Source organism: Lepus europaeus, chromosome 14 (genome assembly GCF_033115175.1).
Source record: "Lepus europaeus isolate LE1 chromosome 14, mLepTim1.pri, whole genome shotgun sequence".
Classification (NCBI taxonomy): Eukaryota; Metazoa; Chordata; class Mammalia; order Lagomorpha; family Leporidae; genus Lepus; species Lepus europaeus.
This window is the reverse complement of record NC_084840.1, coordinates 41,477,779-41,492,824: the sequence shown is the minus strand read 5'-3', so window position 1 is coordinate 41,492,824 and position 15,046 is coordinate 41,477,779.

Sequence of the window (15,046 nt, the reverse complement as noted above, 5' to 3'; positions counted from 1 at the left end):
TAGAAATTCAATATTTAGTTATTAGATATATCAGGCATCTTATATAAACATTGTAATGTACCAAAATCTATTTGATCATTCACATTCAAAAAATATCAAAATGATTTTTACATGCAAGACATCATTTCTAGTACTCCAGGATACACCTAACCTCTAGTAGCTCACAGTGCTACAGCAGCTTAAAAAATGAATATTTAAACAACTACAAAGAAATCTAAAATTTGAAATTTATAATGTGGTATAAGGGCACAGATTCAAAGGGCTACTCCATTTCCAGACCAGTTTTCTGCTAATGTGCCTAGGAAAGCTGCGGAGGATGGCCCAGAGTCCCTCCCTCTGTGACTATTTCAAATAAATCAAGTCTTAAAAATGTATATATAGACCGGCGCCGTGGCTTAACAAGCTAATCCTCCACCTTGTGGCGCCGGCACACCGGGTTCTAGTCCCGGTCGGGGCACCGGTTCTATCCCGGTTGCCCCTCTTCCAGGCCAGCTCTCTGCTATGGCCCGGGAAGGCAGTGGAGGATGGCCCAAGTGCTTGGACCCTGCACCTGCATAGGAGACCAGGAAGAAGTACCTGGCTCCTGGCTTCGGATCAGCGAGATGCGCTGGCCGCAGTGGCCACTGGAGGGTGAACCAACGGCAAAAAGGAAGACCTTTCTCTCTGTCTCTCTCTCTCACTATCCACTCTGCCTGTCAAAAAAAAAAAATAATATATATATATATATATATATATATACACACACACACACACACATATATATATATAATCTGGCCAGGACCGCGGCTCACTTAGCTAATCCTCCACCTGCGGCACCAGCACCCGGGGTTCTAGTCCCGCTTGGGGCACCAGATCCCGTCCCAGTTGCTCCTCTTCCAGTCCAGCTCTCTGCTGTGGCCCGGGAAGGCAGTGGAGGATGGCCCAAGTGCTTGGGCCCTGCACCCACATGGGAGACCAGGAGGAAGCACCTGGTTCCTGGCTTTGGATCAGCGCAGCGTGCCGGCCGCAACACGCTGGCCATAACAGCCATTTGGGGGGTGAACCAATGGAAAAGGAAAACTTTTCTCTCTGTCTCTAACTCTGCCTGTCAAAAAATAAAATAAAAATATATATGTATATATAATCTTACCTCTTATAATCTTATAATCTCTAACTCTGTCAAATAAAAAATAATTTACAAAAAAGGCTCAAACACCCACAAGAATTTTATCAACACTTAACTTACAGTCCATTTGTATTTCATTCTCAGATTGTTAATCAAAATGAATAGTTTGTAGGACCTGCTGAAACTATTAAAATAATCCCCATCTGTACTCTTACTAATGCCCCAGGGCCCTATGAACTTAACAGACATACTGAGATACTTTATCACACAGCTTCAACCAGACTCATAATTTGCTCATGAAAATCCTGCTTATAATAAACATTTGTTGACCTAAGGCTCTGAATAATAACAAAATGATTTAAAAGATCAGCCTCTTACTAAATCAATTTATCATAAGCAAATTTCCAAACACCCCTTGAATAACAGTGAATGATTGATGATTACAAGGAAGAGGGTGATATTCTATAAGTTGATAATTATCAGCAATAATCTTTTAACACCTCAAGCACAGAGAGATGAAATTTTCATTAATAATGTTGGAAAGGAAACAAAGTGGAAGAAAATATCATCTATTAAATCCAGCTCTCCTTAAGTTTTTAAGATCTGAGAATTTATATATTATCTACTTAGTGGTTCTTAACCAGAAGTTGTATCAGAATATTGAACAAATATTTTTAGAGAATGTCTGGACTTTATTAGATTTACTGAATCAAAAGCTTCAGGGGACAGCCTAGACTTGTAAATATTATTTAAGCTTCCCAGGACATTGAAATGCACAATTCCAGCTGAGAACTAGAGCAGTAGACAACCATCACTTCCAGCTCTTCTCTCACCCACAGGATCAATTCTGGAGGTTGACCAGAGGAAAAAGTCACAATGAAAACTCAATTTTCCACAGGTAGGGGGTAAATCAATAGAATACTCAAGATCCAAGTTGATTTTGTTATTTGTAAGTCCATTTCTCCCACCTTCCCTATCAAGACATCCTCCGTTTGAGAGCACAGGTTAGACTCTTACACAAGTGGCTACCAGAATAGACTAACATGCAAGATAATTATTTGGTCTTCCCTCTTGTTCATCACTTGATCACCTATTCACTGCCAATCCGGTTTCCTCAGAGTACTGAAAAGGATCTTAACACATGTTTACAACTCACTACCGAGCTTATCAAATGAATTATTATCCCTAAATTTGAAGAGCACCTGTCTCAACATATAAATTTGGAAAAACAAAAAAAAATTAAAACAATCCTTCCCTCCACTACCTAATTTCCAAACTAGTTTGTATATTTCTGATCATTCCTTTTCAATTCCCCCTCTTTAAGCTATGCCACTGAAAATAAATCCTTTTTATATATATTAGTTTGAAATAATTGTCAACAGCAGCAAGATTTCTATTTATTGTAACATGCTTCTGTTTTGAGTTTTAAACTAAAGCCTATTTCCAAAGGAAATCTGCTTACCTGTGCTGTTTTGCAATTACCAGGTCAATTAAAAAGGTTATATTTTACTACCTCCTACATTCATTAACAATTTTGTTTAAAAGGGGGGAAGGAAAAGCTTCCATTGAGATCAAGTCCTATTACTTCAATTTTAAATCTTTCAACTTGCTTAGAATGGCCAGGTCAATGGTATTTAAGATTCAAGGGCTGGGGCCAGTGTTGTGGCACAGCGAATTTAACCCTCCACCTTCAATGCTGGATCCCATATAAGCATCAGTTCCAGTCCTATTTCACTTGTGATCCAACTCCCCACTAATGCACCTGGGAAAGCAGCAAAGCATGGCCTGAGTGTTTGGCTCCCTGTCATCCTTGTAGAGGACCCAGATTGGGGGTGAACCAGCAAATGGAAGATACCTGTCTCTCTCAATCGATCTTCTCTCTGTAACTCTGCTTTTCAAATAAATAAATCTTAAAAAAAAAAAAAGGAAAAAAATGATGGGGCCACCACTGTGGCATAGCTCTGGCATCCCAGATGGGCGCTGGCTGGATTCCCAGCTGCTCCACTTCTGATCCACCTTTCAATTAAATAAATAAATCTTTTAAAAAAAGGGGGGGGGGGATTTCCGGTTGTGTTTGGTAAACAAATGGAATAAAATAATGAATAAATACAGTTGGGGAATTCAATTTTTTTTTTTATTATTTTTGACAGGCAGAGTGGACAGTGAGAGAGAGACAGAGAGAAAGGTCTTCCTTTTGCCGTTGGTTCACCCCCTCAATGGCCGCTGCATCCAGAGTTCTGCGGCCAGCACATCGCGCTGATCTGAAGCCAGGAACCAGGTGCTTCTCCTGGTCTCCCATGTGGGTGCAGGGCCCAACCACTTGGGCCATCCTCCACTGCACTCCCCAGCCATAGCAGAGAGCTGGCCTGGAAGAGGGGCAACCGGGACAGACTCCGGCGCCCTGACCGGGACTAGAACCCGGTGTGCCGGCGCCGCAGGTGGAGGATTAGCCTATTGAGCCTCGGCGCCGGCCAGGAATTCAATATTTTTAAAAAAAACTTTAAAGTAAAACAATACTTTTGCAACATTATCATCATCTATATTTCATTTGTCTTAACTTCATAAGGACAAAAATGAAATGATCAATTTTTGTTTGAATATATAATAAATTTTTATATGATGTGTGTATAATATATGACTTAGATGATAAAACCTGCAAGCACAGATAAAAATATTCAATTTAAAGGCTAAAACTTGGGAGAAGACACCAATCCACACAAAAGACAAACTAACTGAAAGTGAGAAATTATTTATATCTAAGATTCATATTTCTCCTCTTCCCAGATTATTTCATTAATAATAAACTTTTACATATTCATTGTAGAAATTCCAGATAATAAAAAGAAAATTTCACATATAATTCAAATGCCCAAATAACAAATTTTGTACATTTTGTACCAAGGCCATCTTCCGTGAGTATGTACAAATTGACTTCTTACTTGATATACCAGAGTGCATCTTTCCATGTCAATATACATCTGTGTCTATTCTACCCTCAATGACCACATATTATGGTAACTTGTGGATTCTGTATGATTTATTAATTATATAGGTTCCTTTTACCACATTGGTATTTTAAGCAATGCTGAAAAAAATTGGTTTTATCTCTATTTCCTAGAAATGTCTTAGTATAATAACACTAAAAGGTAGGAGTCATATAGTTTTTTTAATGTGGTATAGTACTCACCACTAAACTGGCTATTTGAAAAGTCATAAGAAATTTATACTTTAAGCAAAAGTATACGTCCACTGCTCTTCATCCTCACAAATTTTGTGGATGAAAACAGTATTACCTCTTTTAACTCAAATTCCTTCTTTTACCAGGTATACTAAATGTGTTTTTTTTTTTCCTATGTCCTTAGGTCACTTGTAGACCGACTAAAAAGTACTTTGCCCAACTTAAAATTAGAGTTCAGGTTTTTTTCTTGTTTATTTCAAAGAATTCTCTGTTAATGAAAGATACACTTTTCTTCTGAAAAATATATATTCTAAGTTTTTTAAGTTTTAACTATTTTCTAAGTTTCTTATTTGTTAACTTTCTTCCTGATATACAGGGAGTTATCGTTTTTACTTTGCTGAATCAACATTCAGAATATTTGCTTTCAATGTCATTCTTAGAAAGACTTTTGTTGACACAAAAATGTAATAATGGGCATTTCTGGCACTTTTTCAATTTTATATATTTAAAATTTTTAATTTTAACTCCATCAGAAATTTATTTTTGTGACATAAAAATCGAGTCAGTTTCCTCCAATTAACAGGCATTTCATTTATAAATCATTCATTTATTCCTACAAATATGAAATACAACCAATATCAAGTTCTATACATATATTGGGATGTTTCTGGATTTTCTACTAGTTCCATTCATCAATTTGTCCTTCCAACTGTCAGTAACAGATCCATTTGTGGAAATTAATAGCACATATTCCTATCTAGAAGAGCAAGTTTGTACAGACTGCTTTACAAACCAATGCCAACACAACAAAGACACTATATGTAACTTAAAAGTTTAAAGCCTGGCTCTTTCTGGCTCATTGCACAACCGATGAACACTTAAGAGTTCACAACTACACTTGGTGTAGGTTTAACTGTACTATCATTAAGTAAACTGAAAATAGATCTTTGTAAAAATTAAGAGTGGGAATGGGAGAAGGAGGAAGAAAGGTTGGAGCGTGGGCAGGAGGGTAGGGAGGGAAGTATCACTATGTTCCTAAATCTGTATCTATGAAATACATGAAACCTGTATAACTTAAATACGGTTTTTTAAGAAGTCCACAACTAGTCTTCCTACTCAGGATCACAGAGCCACCGTCCCACGTCTACGACCCCTCGGCACAGAACACCGACCGATACGTGACTTAAGGACTCTTTAACCCCAGAAATCTCTCACTGGGCACTGTTCTATAATGGTCCCAATACGGTTTTGAACACGTGCGCGCTAAAGGTAAACCGCTGTGGATTTAACTTCCTTGGTAGGTAAGTCACTCCCAAAGGTGAGCACTGAGCTCAGGGGGGACAGGGGCAGATCGGAAACCAGCTGAAGCTTGTTGTCTTCGTTGTGGAGGAAGCCAGCGGAGCACCTGCGGTGCCCGGAGAGCCCGGACGGGAGGGCGTCCCGCACCTGGGCCCAGCCCCGCGCCGCCCGCCGTCGCCCCGGTCCCGGGCCCTGCTACCTGTCCTTGTTTCTCCCCCACAAAGAGGAGGCGCTGCACGACGGCCGTGTCCCCGCACAGGCGGCTTTGCGGATCTTCCCGAGGTCCGTGTCTCGGGTGCGAGTCTCAAATCCGTTCTCACACCCAACGGAGGAGCGCCAGAGCCCCTGGCGTTTAACTCCTCACGGCCGAAGCTGCCGGTGGCTCCGGAGCCCAGTACCGGCTGGGTACTGTGGCCAGCCACCACGCAGAACCCAGCAGCTCCGCAATCCCAACTTCTCACAGCTCGGTCACTTTAGTCAAGCGACGCCGCTCAACACCTGGGCAAACGCGCGCCTCAGCAAGCCGAGTCGCTGCGCAGGCGCACAGAGGCCCGGCAGCCAAGGGTGCTCAGCGCGCCTGCGCGACACGCGAGCTTCCAGAGTGTGAGCGACGGTGTTGCCTTGAGACGTCGGAGGGCTTCATGTCCGGGTTGGAGATGCGTACCTGTGGGAAAGCAGTCTGTACTCGGCCGGGGCTAGAGTAGAGTGGGCCATCTGGAGAATACTCCCTGACAGACTCTCTACACCTCCTTATCCCTCACCGCCAAATGTTTTCTCCTGATATCGGAGATGGACCATTTGCGTCATCAAGAGCAAACTTACGAGGTAACAAACCAATGTACGTTTTCCAGAAGAAATGAAAATGCGCTTCTGCGTGACTCCTACCCCTCCCCTAGAGCCCAGCCTTACCTTTATATCTACTTTATTTATTTATTTTGCTGTTATTTTTCACAATTGAATCTTTAATCAATTCACGACTTGTTTGGAGAATGCTTGACATTTAAGAACTTTTTGATAATAGCTGTTCACTTGCCCTAACGATTCATCTTTTGGAATAGATGAAGAAGATACCTTGTCCTGACTTAAGTTCTTAGGTGTGTTCTTTGTGCTTCGGGATTTTTCATTTTGTCCCAGTGGCCTGTCGGCTTCTTCAGTCAGTTGTCCAGTACTTTATCGATAAAATACAGTAATTTGGGAGCTGGCACTGTAGAACAGCAGGTTAAGTTGCCACTTGCCACTCTGGCATCCCATGTCAGAGCACCAATTCAAGTCCCAGCAGCAGCTCCACTTACAATCTAGCTTCCTGATAATGTTCATGTGAAGTCAGCAGATGGTGGCCCAAAGTGCTTGAGTCCCTGGATTTTCCTTGACACAGACACCTTGTGGCCCTGGGTAGTGAAACAGCAGGTCGAAGAGGTCTCTGCCTCTCCCTCTCTGTGGCTTTGCCAGGAACCTGGAATTGCATCCTGGTCTCCCACATGGGTAGCAGGGGCCAAAGCACTTGGGCCGTTTTCTGATGCTTTCCCAGGTACATTAGCAGGGAGTTGGATGAGAAGCAAAGTAGCCAGGACTCAAATTGGGATCCATATGGGATGCCAGCCTCACAGGCAGAGGCATAACCCTTGTACCACAATGTGGGCTCCAGTGTTGTCATTTTTATAGGATTTCCTTTTGATTTTTCTCCACAGATATCCTATGCTTATGTTTCAGTTCTAAGTCCTCAGTAAGCCAAATACCAGTTGAGGAACTTTATCTGTAATGCTATCCAGTGTTACAAAAGGCAATTTCAACAGTTATAGGAGTGTTTTATTTGAATTTTTTCCTTTTTCTTTGTTAGTCTGACTAAAGTTTTGCCTATTCTATTTTTCTTTTCAAAAAAGCAAGCAATTTATTCTGTTCATCTTTGTTTTTTTTTATTTCATTGTTATTTATTTCTCTTCTCATCCATATTATTTTTTGCTTCCTTCTATTTTGGAGTTTGTTCATTGTTGCTTTTCGAAGTGCTTGAGGTGCATTATTAGACATTTTATGTTAAATCTTTCTGTTATCTTGATGTATGCACTATTCCTGTAAGATTCCCTCTTAATACTATTTTAATTTCATACTATATATTTTGATGTTATGTTTTCATTTTCAGTTGTCTCAAGAAATTCTTAATTTAATTTTTAATTTCATCAGTTACCCATTGGTCATTCAGGTACATGTTGTTCAGTTTCTGTGTATTTGTAAACTTTTCACTGATTCTTGTTTTATTCCATTGTGGTGTGAGAATATGCAGGGTATGAATGTTATATCTTTAAGTTTATTAAGGCTTGATTTGTCCTAATAAATGATCAAACATGGAAACTGTTCCATGTACTGAAGAAAAGAATGAATATTCTGTACCTGCTAAATGAAATGTTCTGTAAATGTTAGGTTCCTTTGCTCTATAATACGGTTCAACACTGAGGTGACTTTATTTTCTGCCTGGATGATATCTCAATTGATGACAATGTGGTGTTGAGGACCCCAGCTATTGCTGCACTGCAGCGTATGTCTCCCTCTCCCTCTCCCTCTCCCTCTCCCTCTCCCTCTCCCTCTCCCTCTCCCTCTCCCCCTCCCTCTCCCCCTCCCCCTCCCTCTCCCTCGTTCTCCCTCCCTTTACCTTCCCCCCCTTTTAACAAAATTTGCTTTGAGGGATCTGTTGTTGTGTTTATATATATTTATAATAGTTATACCTTATTGCTCAATCAATATTACTATATTTATTAATATATAATGACCTCATTTGTTTGTTTTTAGTTTTTTTCATTTAAAGTCTGTTTTTTTCTTGTAGGAGTATAGCTACTTCTATTCACTTCTATTCACTTTTATTTTCAATCTGCATGGAATGTCATTTTCCATCTCTTCACTTTCAGCCTATTTGTATCTTTACCTCTGAAGTGAGTTTCCTTTGGATAGCATGTAGTTGGGTCATTTTTTTTTCTTTTTTCCATTCCACCAACCTATACCTTTTGACTGTGGAATTTAATGTATTTACATTCAAGGTTAATATTGATAGGTAAGAACTAACTTATTTTTTTTAATTTTTTAAGGAATACAAATTTCATAAATACAACTTTAGGAATTTATTCTTCCCATCATATCAGCCCTCCCACCCCTCCTCCTCCTCCTTCTCCCATGCCAGTCACATTCTCCCTTAACATTCATTTTCAATTAACTGGGAACACAGAAGACCAACTCTATACTAAGTAAAGATTTCAACAATTTGTACATATAAACACACACGCACACACAGAAAACTGAGAACTGGTTTTACAATTAATTCTCAATACAACTCATTGAGAACAGAGGTCCTGCATGGGGAGTTAGTCCACAATGACACTTATTGTTAACAATTAATACTCTTATATATGACATCAGTGACCACCCAAGGCACTTGAAATGAGCTGCCTAGGCTATGAAAGCCTTTAGAGTCCACAAATTCTGTCAGTATTTGGACAAGGCCATAAGCAAAGTAGAAGTTCTCTCCTCCCTTTGGGAAAAGTACATCTTTCTTTGATGGCCACTTCTTTCCACGGGGGTCTCACTCAGAGAGATCCTTTATGTGAAACGTTTTTTGCCACAGTGTCTTGGCTTTCCATGCCTAAAATGCTCTCACAGGACTTTCAGCCAGATCTGGAAGACTTATTATGATTATGAGGTCAGATGGTCACTTAAAGCTATTGTCATTCTATGAGTCTGCTATGTGGACTGCTTCCCATGTTGGACATTCTTTCCTTTTTCTCTCTCTCTCTCTCTCTCTTTTTTTTTTTTTTTTTTTTTGACAGGCAGAGTGGATAGTGAGAGAGAGAGACAGAGAGAAAGGTCTTCCTTTTTGCTGTTGGTTCACCCTCCAATGACCGCTGCGGCCGGCGCATCTTGCTGATCCGAAGCCAGGAGCCAGGTGCTTCTCCTGGTCTCCCATGTGGGTGCAGGGCCCAAGCACTTGGGCCATCCTCCACTGCCTTCCCGGGCCATAGCAGAGAGCTGGCCTGGAAGAGGGGCAACCGGGATAGAATCCGGCGCCCCAACTGGGACTAGAACCCAGTGTGCAGGCGCTGCAAGGCGGAGGATTAGCCTGTTAAGCCACGGCGCCAGCCTCCTTTTTAATTCTATTATTATTACCAGGCACTTGATCCTATTTATATATCTCTTTACCACTTAATCCTATCTATATGTTCACGTTAACACTTAATATGATCACTTCAACAATTAAGATGGCATTTTTACTAACAATTTTAATGGGATTTGGAGTCCCATGACAAGTTTTTAAACTGTACCCTTAGAAGTAAGTCCAGAGGAATGTATGTAGAACTATACAGATTTACAGTTACAAACTTCCTCCTCCCTCTCTTATAACCACTCTTGTTTTTCACTGAGATTATTTTCAATTGACTTTATACACATGTAATTAACTCTATGTTAAGTAAAGAATTCAACAAAGAGGCCGGCGCCGCGGCTCACTAGGCTAATCCTCCGCCTTGCGGCGCCGGCACACCGGGTTCTAGTCCCGGTCGGGGCACCGATCCTGTCCCGGTTGCCCCTCTTCCAGGCCAGCTCTCTGCTGTGGCCAGGGAGTGCAGTGGAGGATGGCCCAAGTCCTTGGGTCCTGCACCCCATGGGAGACCAGGAGAAGCACCTGGCTCCTGCCATCGGATCAGCGCGGTGCGCCGGCCGCAGCGCGCTACCGCGGCGGCCATTGGAGGGTGAACCAACGGCAAAAGGAAGACCTTTCTCTCTGTCTCTCTCTCTCACTGTCCACTCTGCCTGTCAAAAAAAATAAAAAAATAAAAATAAAAAATAAAAAAAAAGAATTCAACAAAGAGTATGAAGAAATAAAAAAAGCAAAAAAGCAAAGAAAATGAAACTGTTCCTCTACAGTCAAGATAAGGACAGCTGAAGTCATCCCTTTCAAAGTGTCAATTTCATTTCTGCAGATTTCCTTTTAGGTGCTCTATTAGTTATCACAGACCAGGAGAACATATGGTATTTGTCCCTTTGGGACTGGTTTATTTCACTAAGTATGATGTTTTCCAGATTCATCCATTTTGTTGAAAATGCCTGGATTTTATTTTTTTAACAATTGTGTAATATTCCATAGAGTACATATCCCATAATTTCTTTATCCAGTCTTCAGCTGATGGGCACTTAGGTTAATTCCATCTCTTACCTTTTGTGAATTGAGTTGCAGTAAGCATGGAGGTGCAGATAGCTCTTTTGTTTACTGATTTTACTTCTCTTATGTAAATTCCCTTGAGTGGGATGGCTGGGTCATTAGGTAGGTCTATTTTCAGATTTTTTAGGTATCTCCATACTGTCTTCCATAGTGGCTTTACCAGTTTGCATTCTCACCAACAGTGCATTAGGGTACCTTTTTCCCTACATCCTCACCAGCATTTGTTGTTTGTTGATTTCTGTATGAAAGCCATTCTAACTGGGGTGAGGTGAAACCTCATTGTGATTTGCATTTTCCTGATGGCTAGTGATGCTGAACATTTTTTCATGTGTCTGTTGGCCATTTGGATTTCCACTTTTGAAAACTGTTTAAGTCCTTGATCCATCTATTAAGTGGGTTGTTTGTTTTGTTATTGTGGAGTTTCTTGACCTCTTTGTAGATTCTGGTTATTAATCCTTTATCAGTTGCATAAATTACAAATAATTCCTCCCATTCTGTTGGTTGCCTCTTCACTTTCCTGAGTGTTTCTTTTGCCATACAGAAACGTCACAGTTTGAAGTAATCCCATTTGTTAATGTTGGCTTTTACTGCCTGTGCCTCTGGGGTCTTTTCCAAGAATTCTTTGCCTGTGCCAATGTCTTGCTGGGTTTCCCCAATGTTCTCTATTAATTGGATGGTGTCAGGTCATAACTTCAGATCTTTTATCCATGTTGAGTGGACTTTTGTGTAAGGTGTAAGGTAAGGGTCTTGCAGCATACATCTGCATGTGGAAATCCAGTTTTCCCAGCACCATTTGTTGAAGAGACTGTCCTTGCTCCAGGGATTGGTTTTATCTCCATGGTCAATTATAAGTTGGTTGTAGATGTTTGGATTGATTTCTGGAGTTTCTATTCTGTTCCATTGGTCTATCCATCTATTTTTGTACCAGTACCAAGCTGTTTTGATTATAGCTGCCTTGTAGTATGTCTTGAAATCTGGTATTGTGAAATCTCTGGCTTTGTTTTTGTTGTATAAGATTGCTTTGGCTATTCGAAGACTCCTATGCCTCCATATGAATTTCAGCATCATTTTTCTAGATCTGAAAAGAATTTCTTTGGTATTTTGATTGGTATCACATTGAATCTGTAAATTGCTTTTGGAAGAATGAAAATTTTGATGATATCGATTCTTCCAATCCATGCACATGGAAGATTGTTCCATTTTTTGCATCTTCTATTTCTTTTTTTAATGTTTTATAATTCTTATCATAGAGATCTTTGACATCTTTGGTTAAATTTTTCCTAAATTATTTGATTTTTTTGTAGCTATCATGAATGGGATTAATCTTAGAAGTGGTTTCTCAGCCATGACATTGTCTGTTAAGTTGTTGCTTTTTGTGTGTTGACTTTATATCCCGCTACTTTACCAAACTCTTCTGTGAGTTCCAATAGTCTCTTAGTGGAGTCTTTTGGATCTCCTATATATAGAATCATGTCATCTACAAATAGGGATAGATTGACTTCCAATTTGTATCCCTTTGGTTTCTTTTCCTTGCCTGATGGCTCTGGCTAAAACTTCCAGGACTATATTGAATATTAGTGGTGTGAGAGTGGGCATCCCTGCCTGGTACCAGATCTCAGTGGGAATGCTTCCATCTTTGCCCCATTCAATATGATGCTGGCTGTGGGTTTGTCATAAATTGCCTTGATTGTGTTAAGGAATGTTTGTTCTATGCAAAATTTGCTTAGAGTTTTCATCATGAAAGTGTGTTGTATTTTATCAAATGCTTTCTCTGCATCTACTGAGAAAATCATATGATTTTTGTTCTTCAATTTGTTAATGTGATGTATCACATTGATTTGTAAATGTTGAACCATCCCTGCATACTAGGGATTAATTCCACTTGGTCTGTGGATAATCTTTCTGATGTGTTGTTGGATTCTATTGGCCAGAATTTTGTTGATTTTTGCATCAATGTTAATCAGGGAAATTGATCTGTGATTCTCTTTCTCTGTTGTATCTTTTTCAGGTTTAGGAATTAAGGTGACGCTGGATTCATAGAAAGAATCTGGGAGGATTCCTTCCCTTTCAATTGTTTTGAATTTCTTGAGAAATTTCTTGAAAAAATGGAGTTAGTTAGTTCTTCTTTAAATGTCTGGTAGAATTCAGCAAGGAAGCCATCCGGTCCTGGGCTTTTTTTTTTGTTGGAAGGGCCTTTATTACTGATTCAATTTCCATCTTGGTTATGGGTCTGTTTAGATTTTTTGTGTCTTCATGCTTCAATTTAGGTAGGTTGTATGTGTCCAGGAGCTATTGTAAAGCAATCAGGGAGAGAGAAACGTGTCTGTCCCATCTTTTTTTTTTTTCTCCTCTCTGGCAGGTACACTATCCCCTACAGGGCTCCCAGCCGGGTTCCCTCTAGGATCTTCCTGCAGCTTTTTCAGTGGCTTAGGCTGCAGCAGTCTGATCTCACCTCACTTTCTAATGCTGGTGCATAGGCTCTTGGCTGCTAGAGTCCTGAGTTATGAGTGCTCACACACTCCACATAGGTCCACGGTGTCCCTCTAATTTTGGTAGAGCTTCCTCTGCAATTTTCTCCATAACTCTTCCCTGTGACTACACTCTCTCCATGTTTTTTAAACTATCTTCTCCTGGGCTAGAGCAGTAAGCTCCCTCCCTATACCACCATCTTGGAACCACCTCTGCAAAAAATGAGAACTAACTTACGTTATATTATTAATTGCTTACTACTTATTTCATATATTCTTCATTTCTTTCTGCCTCTCATTATCTATGTTTCTGATTTGGTAGTTTTATTTCATGATAAGGTTTAATTTTATTCTCTTTCTCTTTTGTTCTGCTCTTGTTGTGCCTGAGCGAGTGCAGACTGAGGAGCGCCACACACTGATAAATTTTGGAGTTCTTAATTGCAAGTGGCAATGAGTGGGCTCATGCCTTAAAGAACTCTCGACCCTGAGGCCCAAAGCAACAGGGTTTATAAAGGCAAAAACCACAAAATCAGGAGGGGAATACATGGTTACTGGGGTCAAGCTAACCTAAAACCTATATGAAACTAATATCAATTATCTTGACAATACCAGTTATAATCTTAACAATTTAGGTTATAATCTTGGCATTAATCCAGGTATTGTCTTAAATCATATGTAGGACATAGACAAATTACATTTATCATTAACCCAGGTGCAGCCTATCCATTTCCAAGCTTGAGCAATTATGCTAGGGGGTTTCCATACTTTACCAAGTGTGGTGTTGTAGACTACTATTGTCCAACTGTTTTAGATCATAGTTTCAGACCAGAATTGCACGGTGGCAGGGTGGGCAGGGGGTGTTTTCCCAGGATGGAATCTCAGGTGTGCTCAGACCAGAGTCTATGGTGGGGGGTGCCTTCCCAGAATGGAGTCTTAGGTACTCCAAAATGGAGTCCCTACTATCAAGGTGTTACTTCACTCTGTTAGTGAGTTTTCATAATGGCTGCTATGATCCTTTTACTCCAAATGCAGGTATCACTTAGAATTTCTTGTAAAACTGGTCTGGTGATTATTAATGCCCTCATTTTTTGCTTGTCTTGGAAAAAATATTTCTTCTTCACCTATAAAGGATAGATTTACTTGATATAGTATTCTTGGTATCAGCTCTTTTCTTTCCAGACCTTAAGTGTTTCAAACCATTTTATTCTGTTCTGTATGGTTTCTATTGAAAAGCCTGCTGTTAGTCTGAAGGGTTTTACTTGATACACAACACGATGCTTTCCTCTCATTGCCCTTAGGATTCTGTCCTTATCTTTAACTTGTGACAGTTTGATTATAAAATGCCTTGGAGAAGATAATTTTCATTGAGTCTGGATGGGGTCCTTTGAAGCTCCCTGTATCTGGATGTCCACGTATCTTTCAAGACTTGGGGAACACTCAGCTATTGTTTCCTTCAATAATACATCAGTGAATTTTCATCCTTTCCTTCCTCAGGTAGCCCCATAATGTGAATATTTGTTCACTTAATGGTATCAATATGTTTCATAGACTTTTGATATTTTTAATTTTTTTCAATTTTCAACTGGATTGTTTAAAAAACAGCCTCAAAATTAGAAATTCTTTCCTATGATTGATTTAATCAGTACTTGAGGCTTATGATTGTAAATATTTTTATTTCATTGATTCAACTTTTCAGCACTTGTGCTTCTAATCAATTCTTTTTAATGATTTCTATCTCTTTGTTAAATTTTTCATTTATACCATATATTACTTTCCACATTTCTTTGAGTTGCATATCT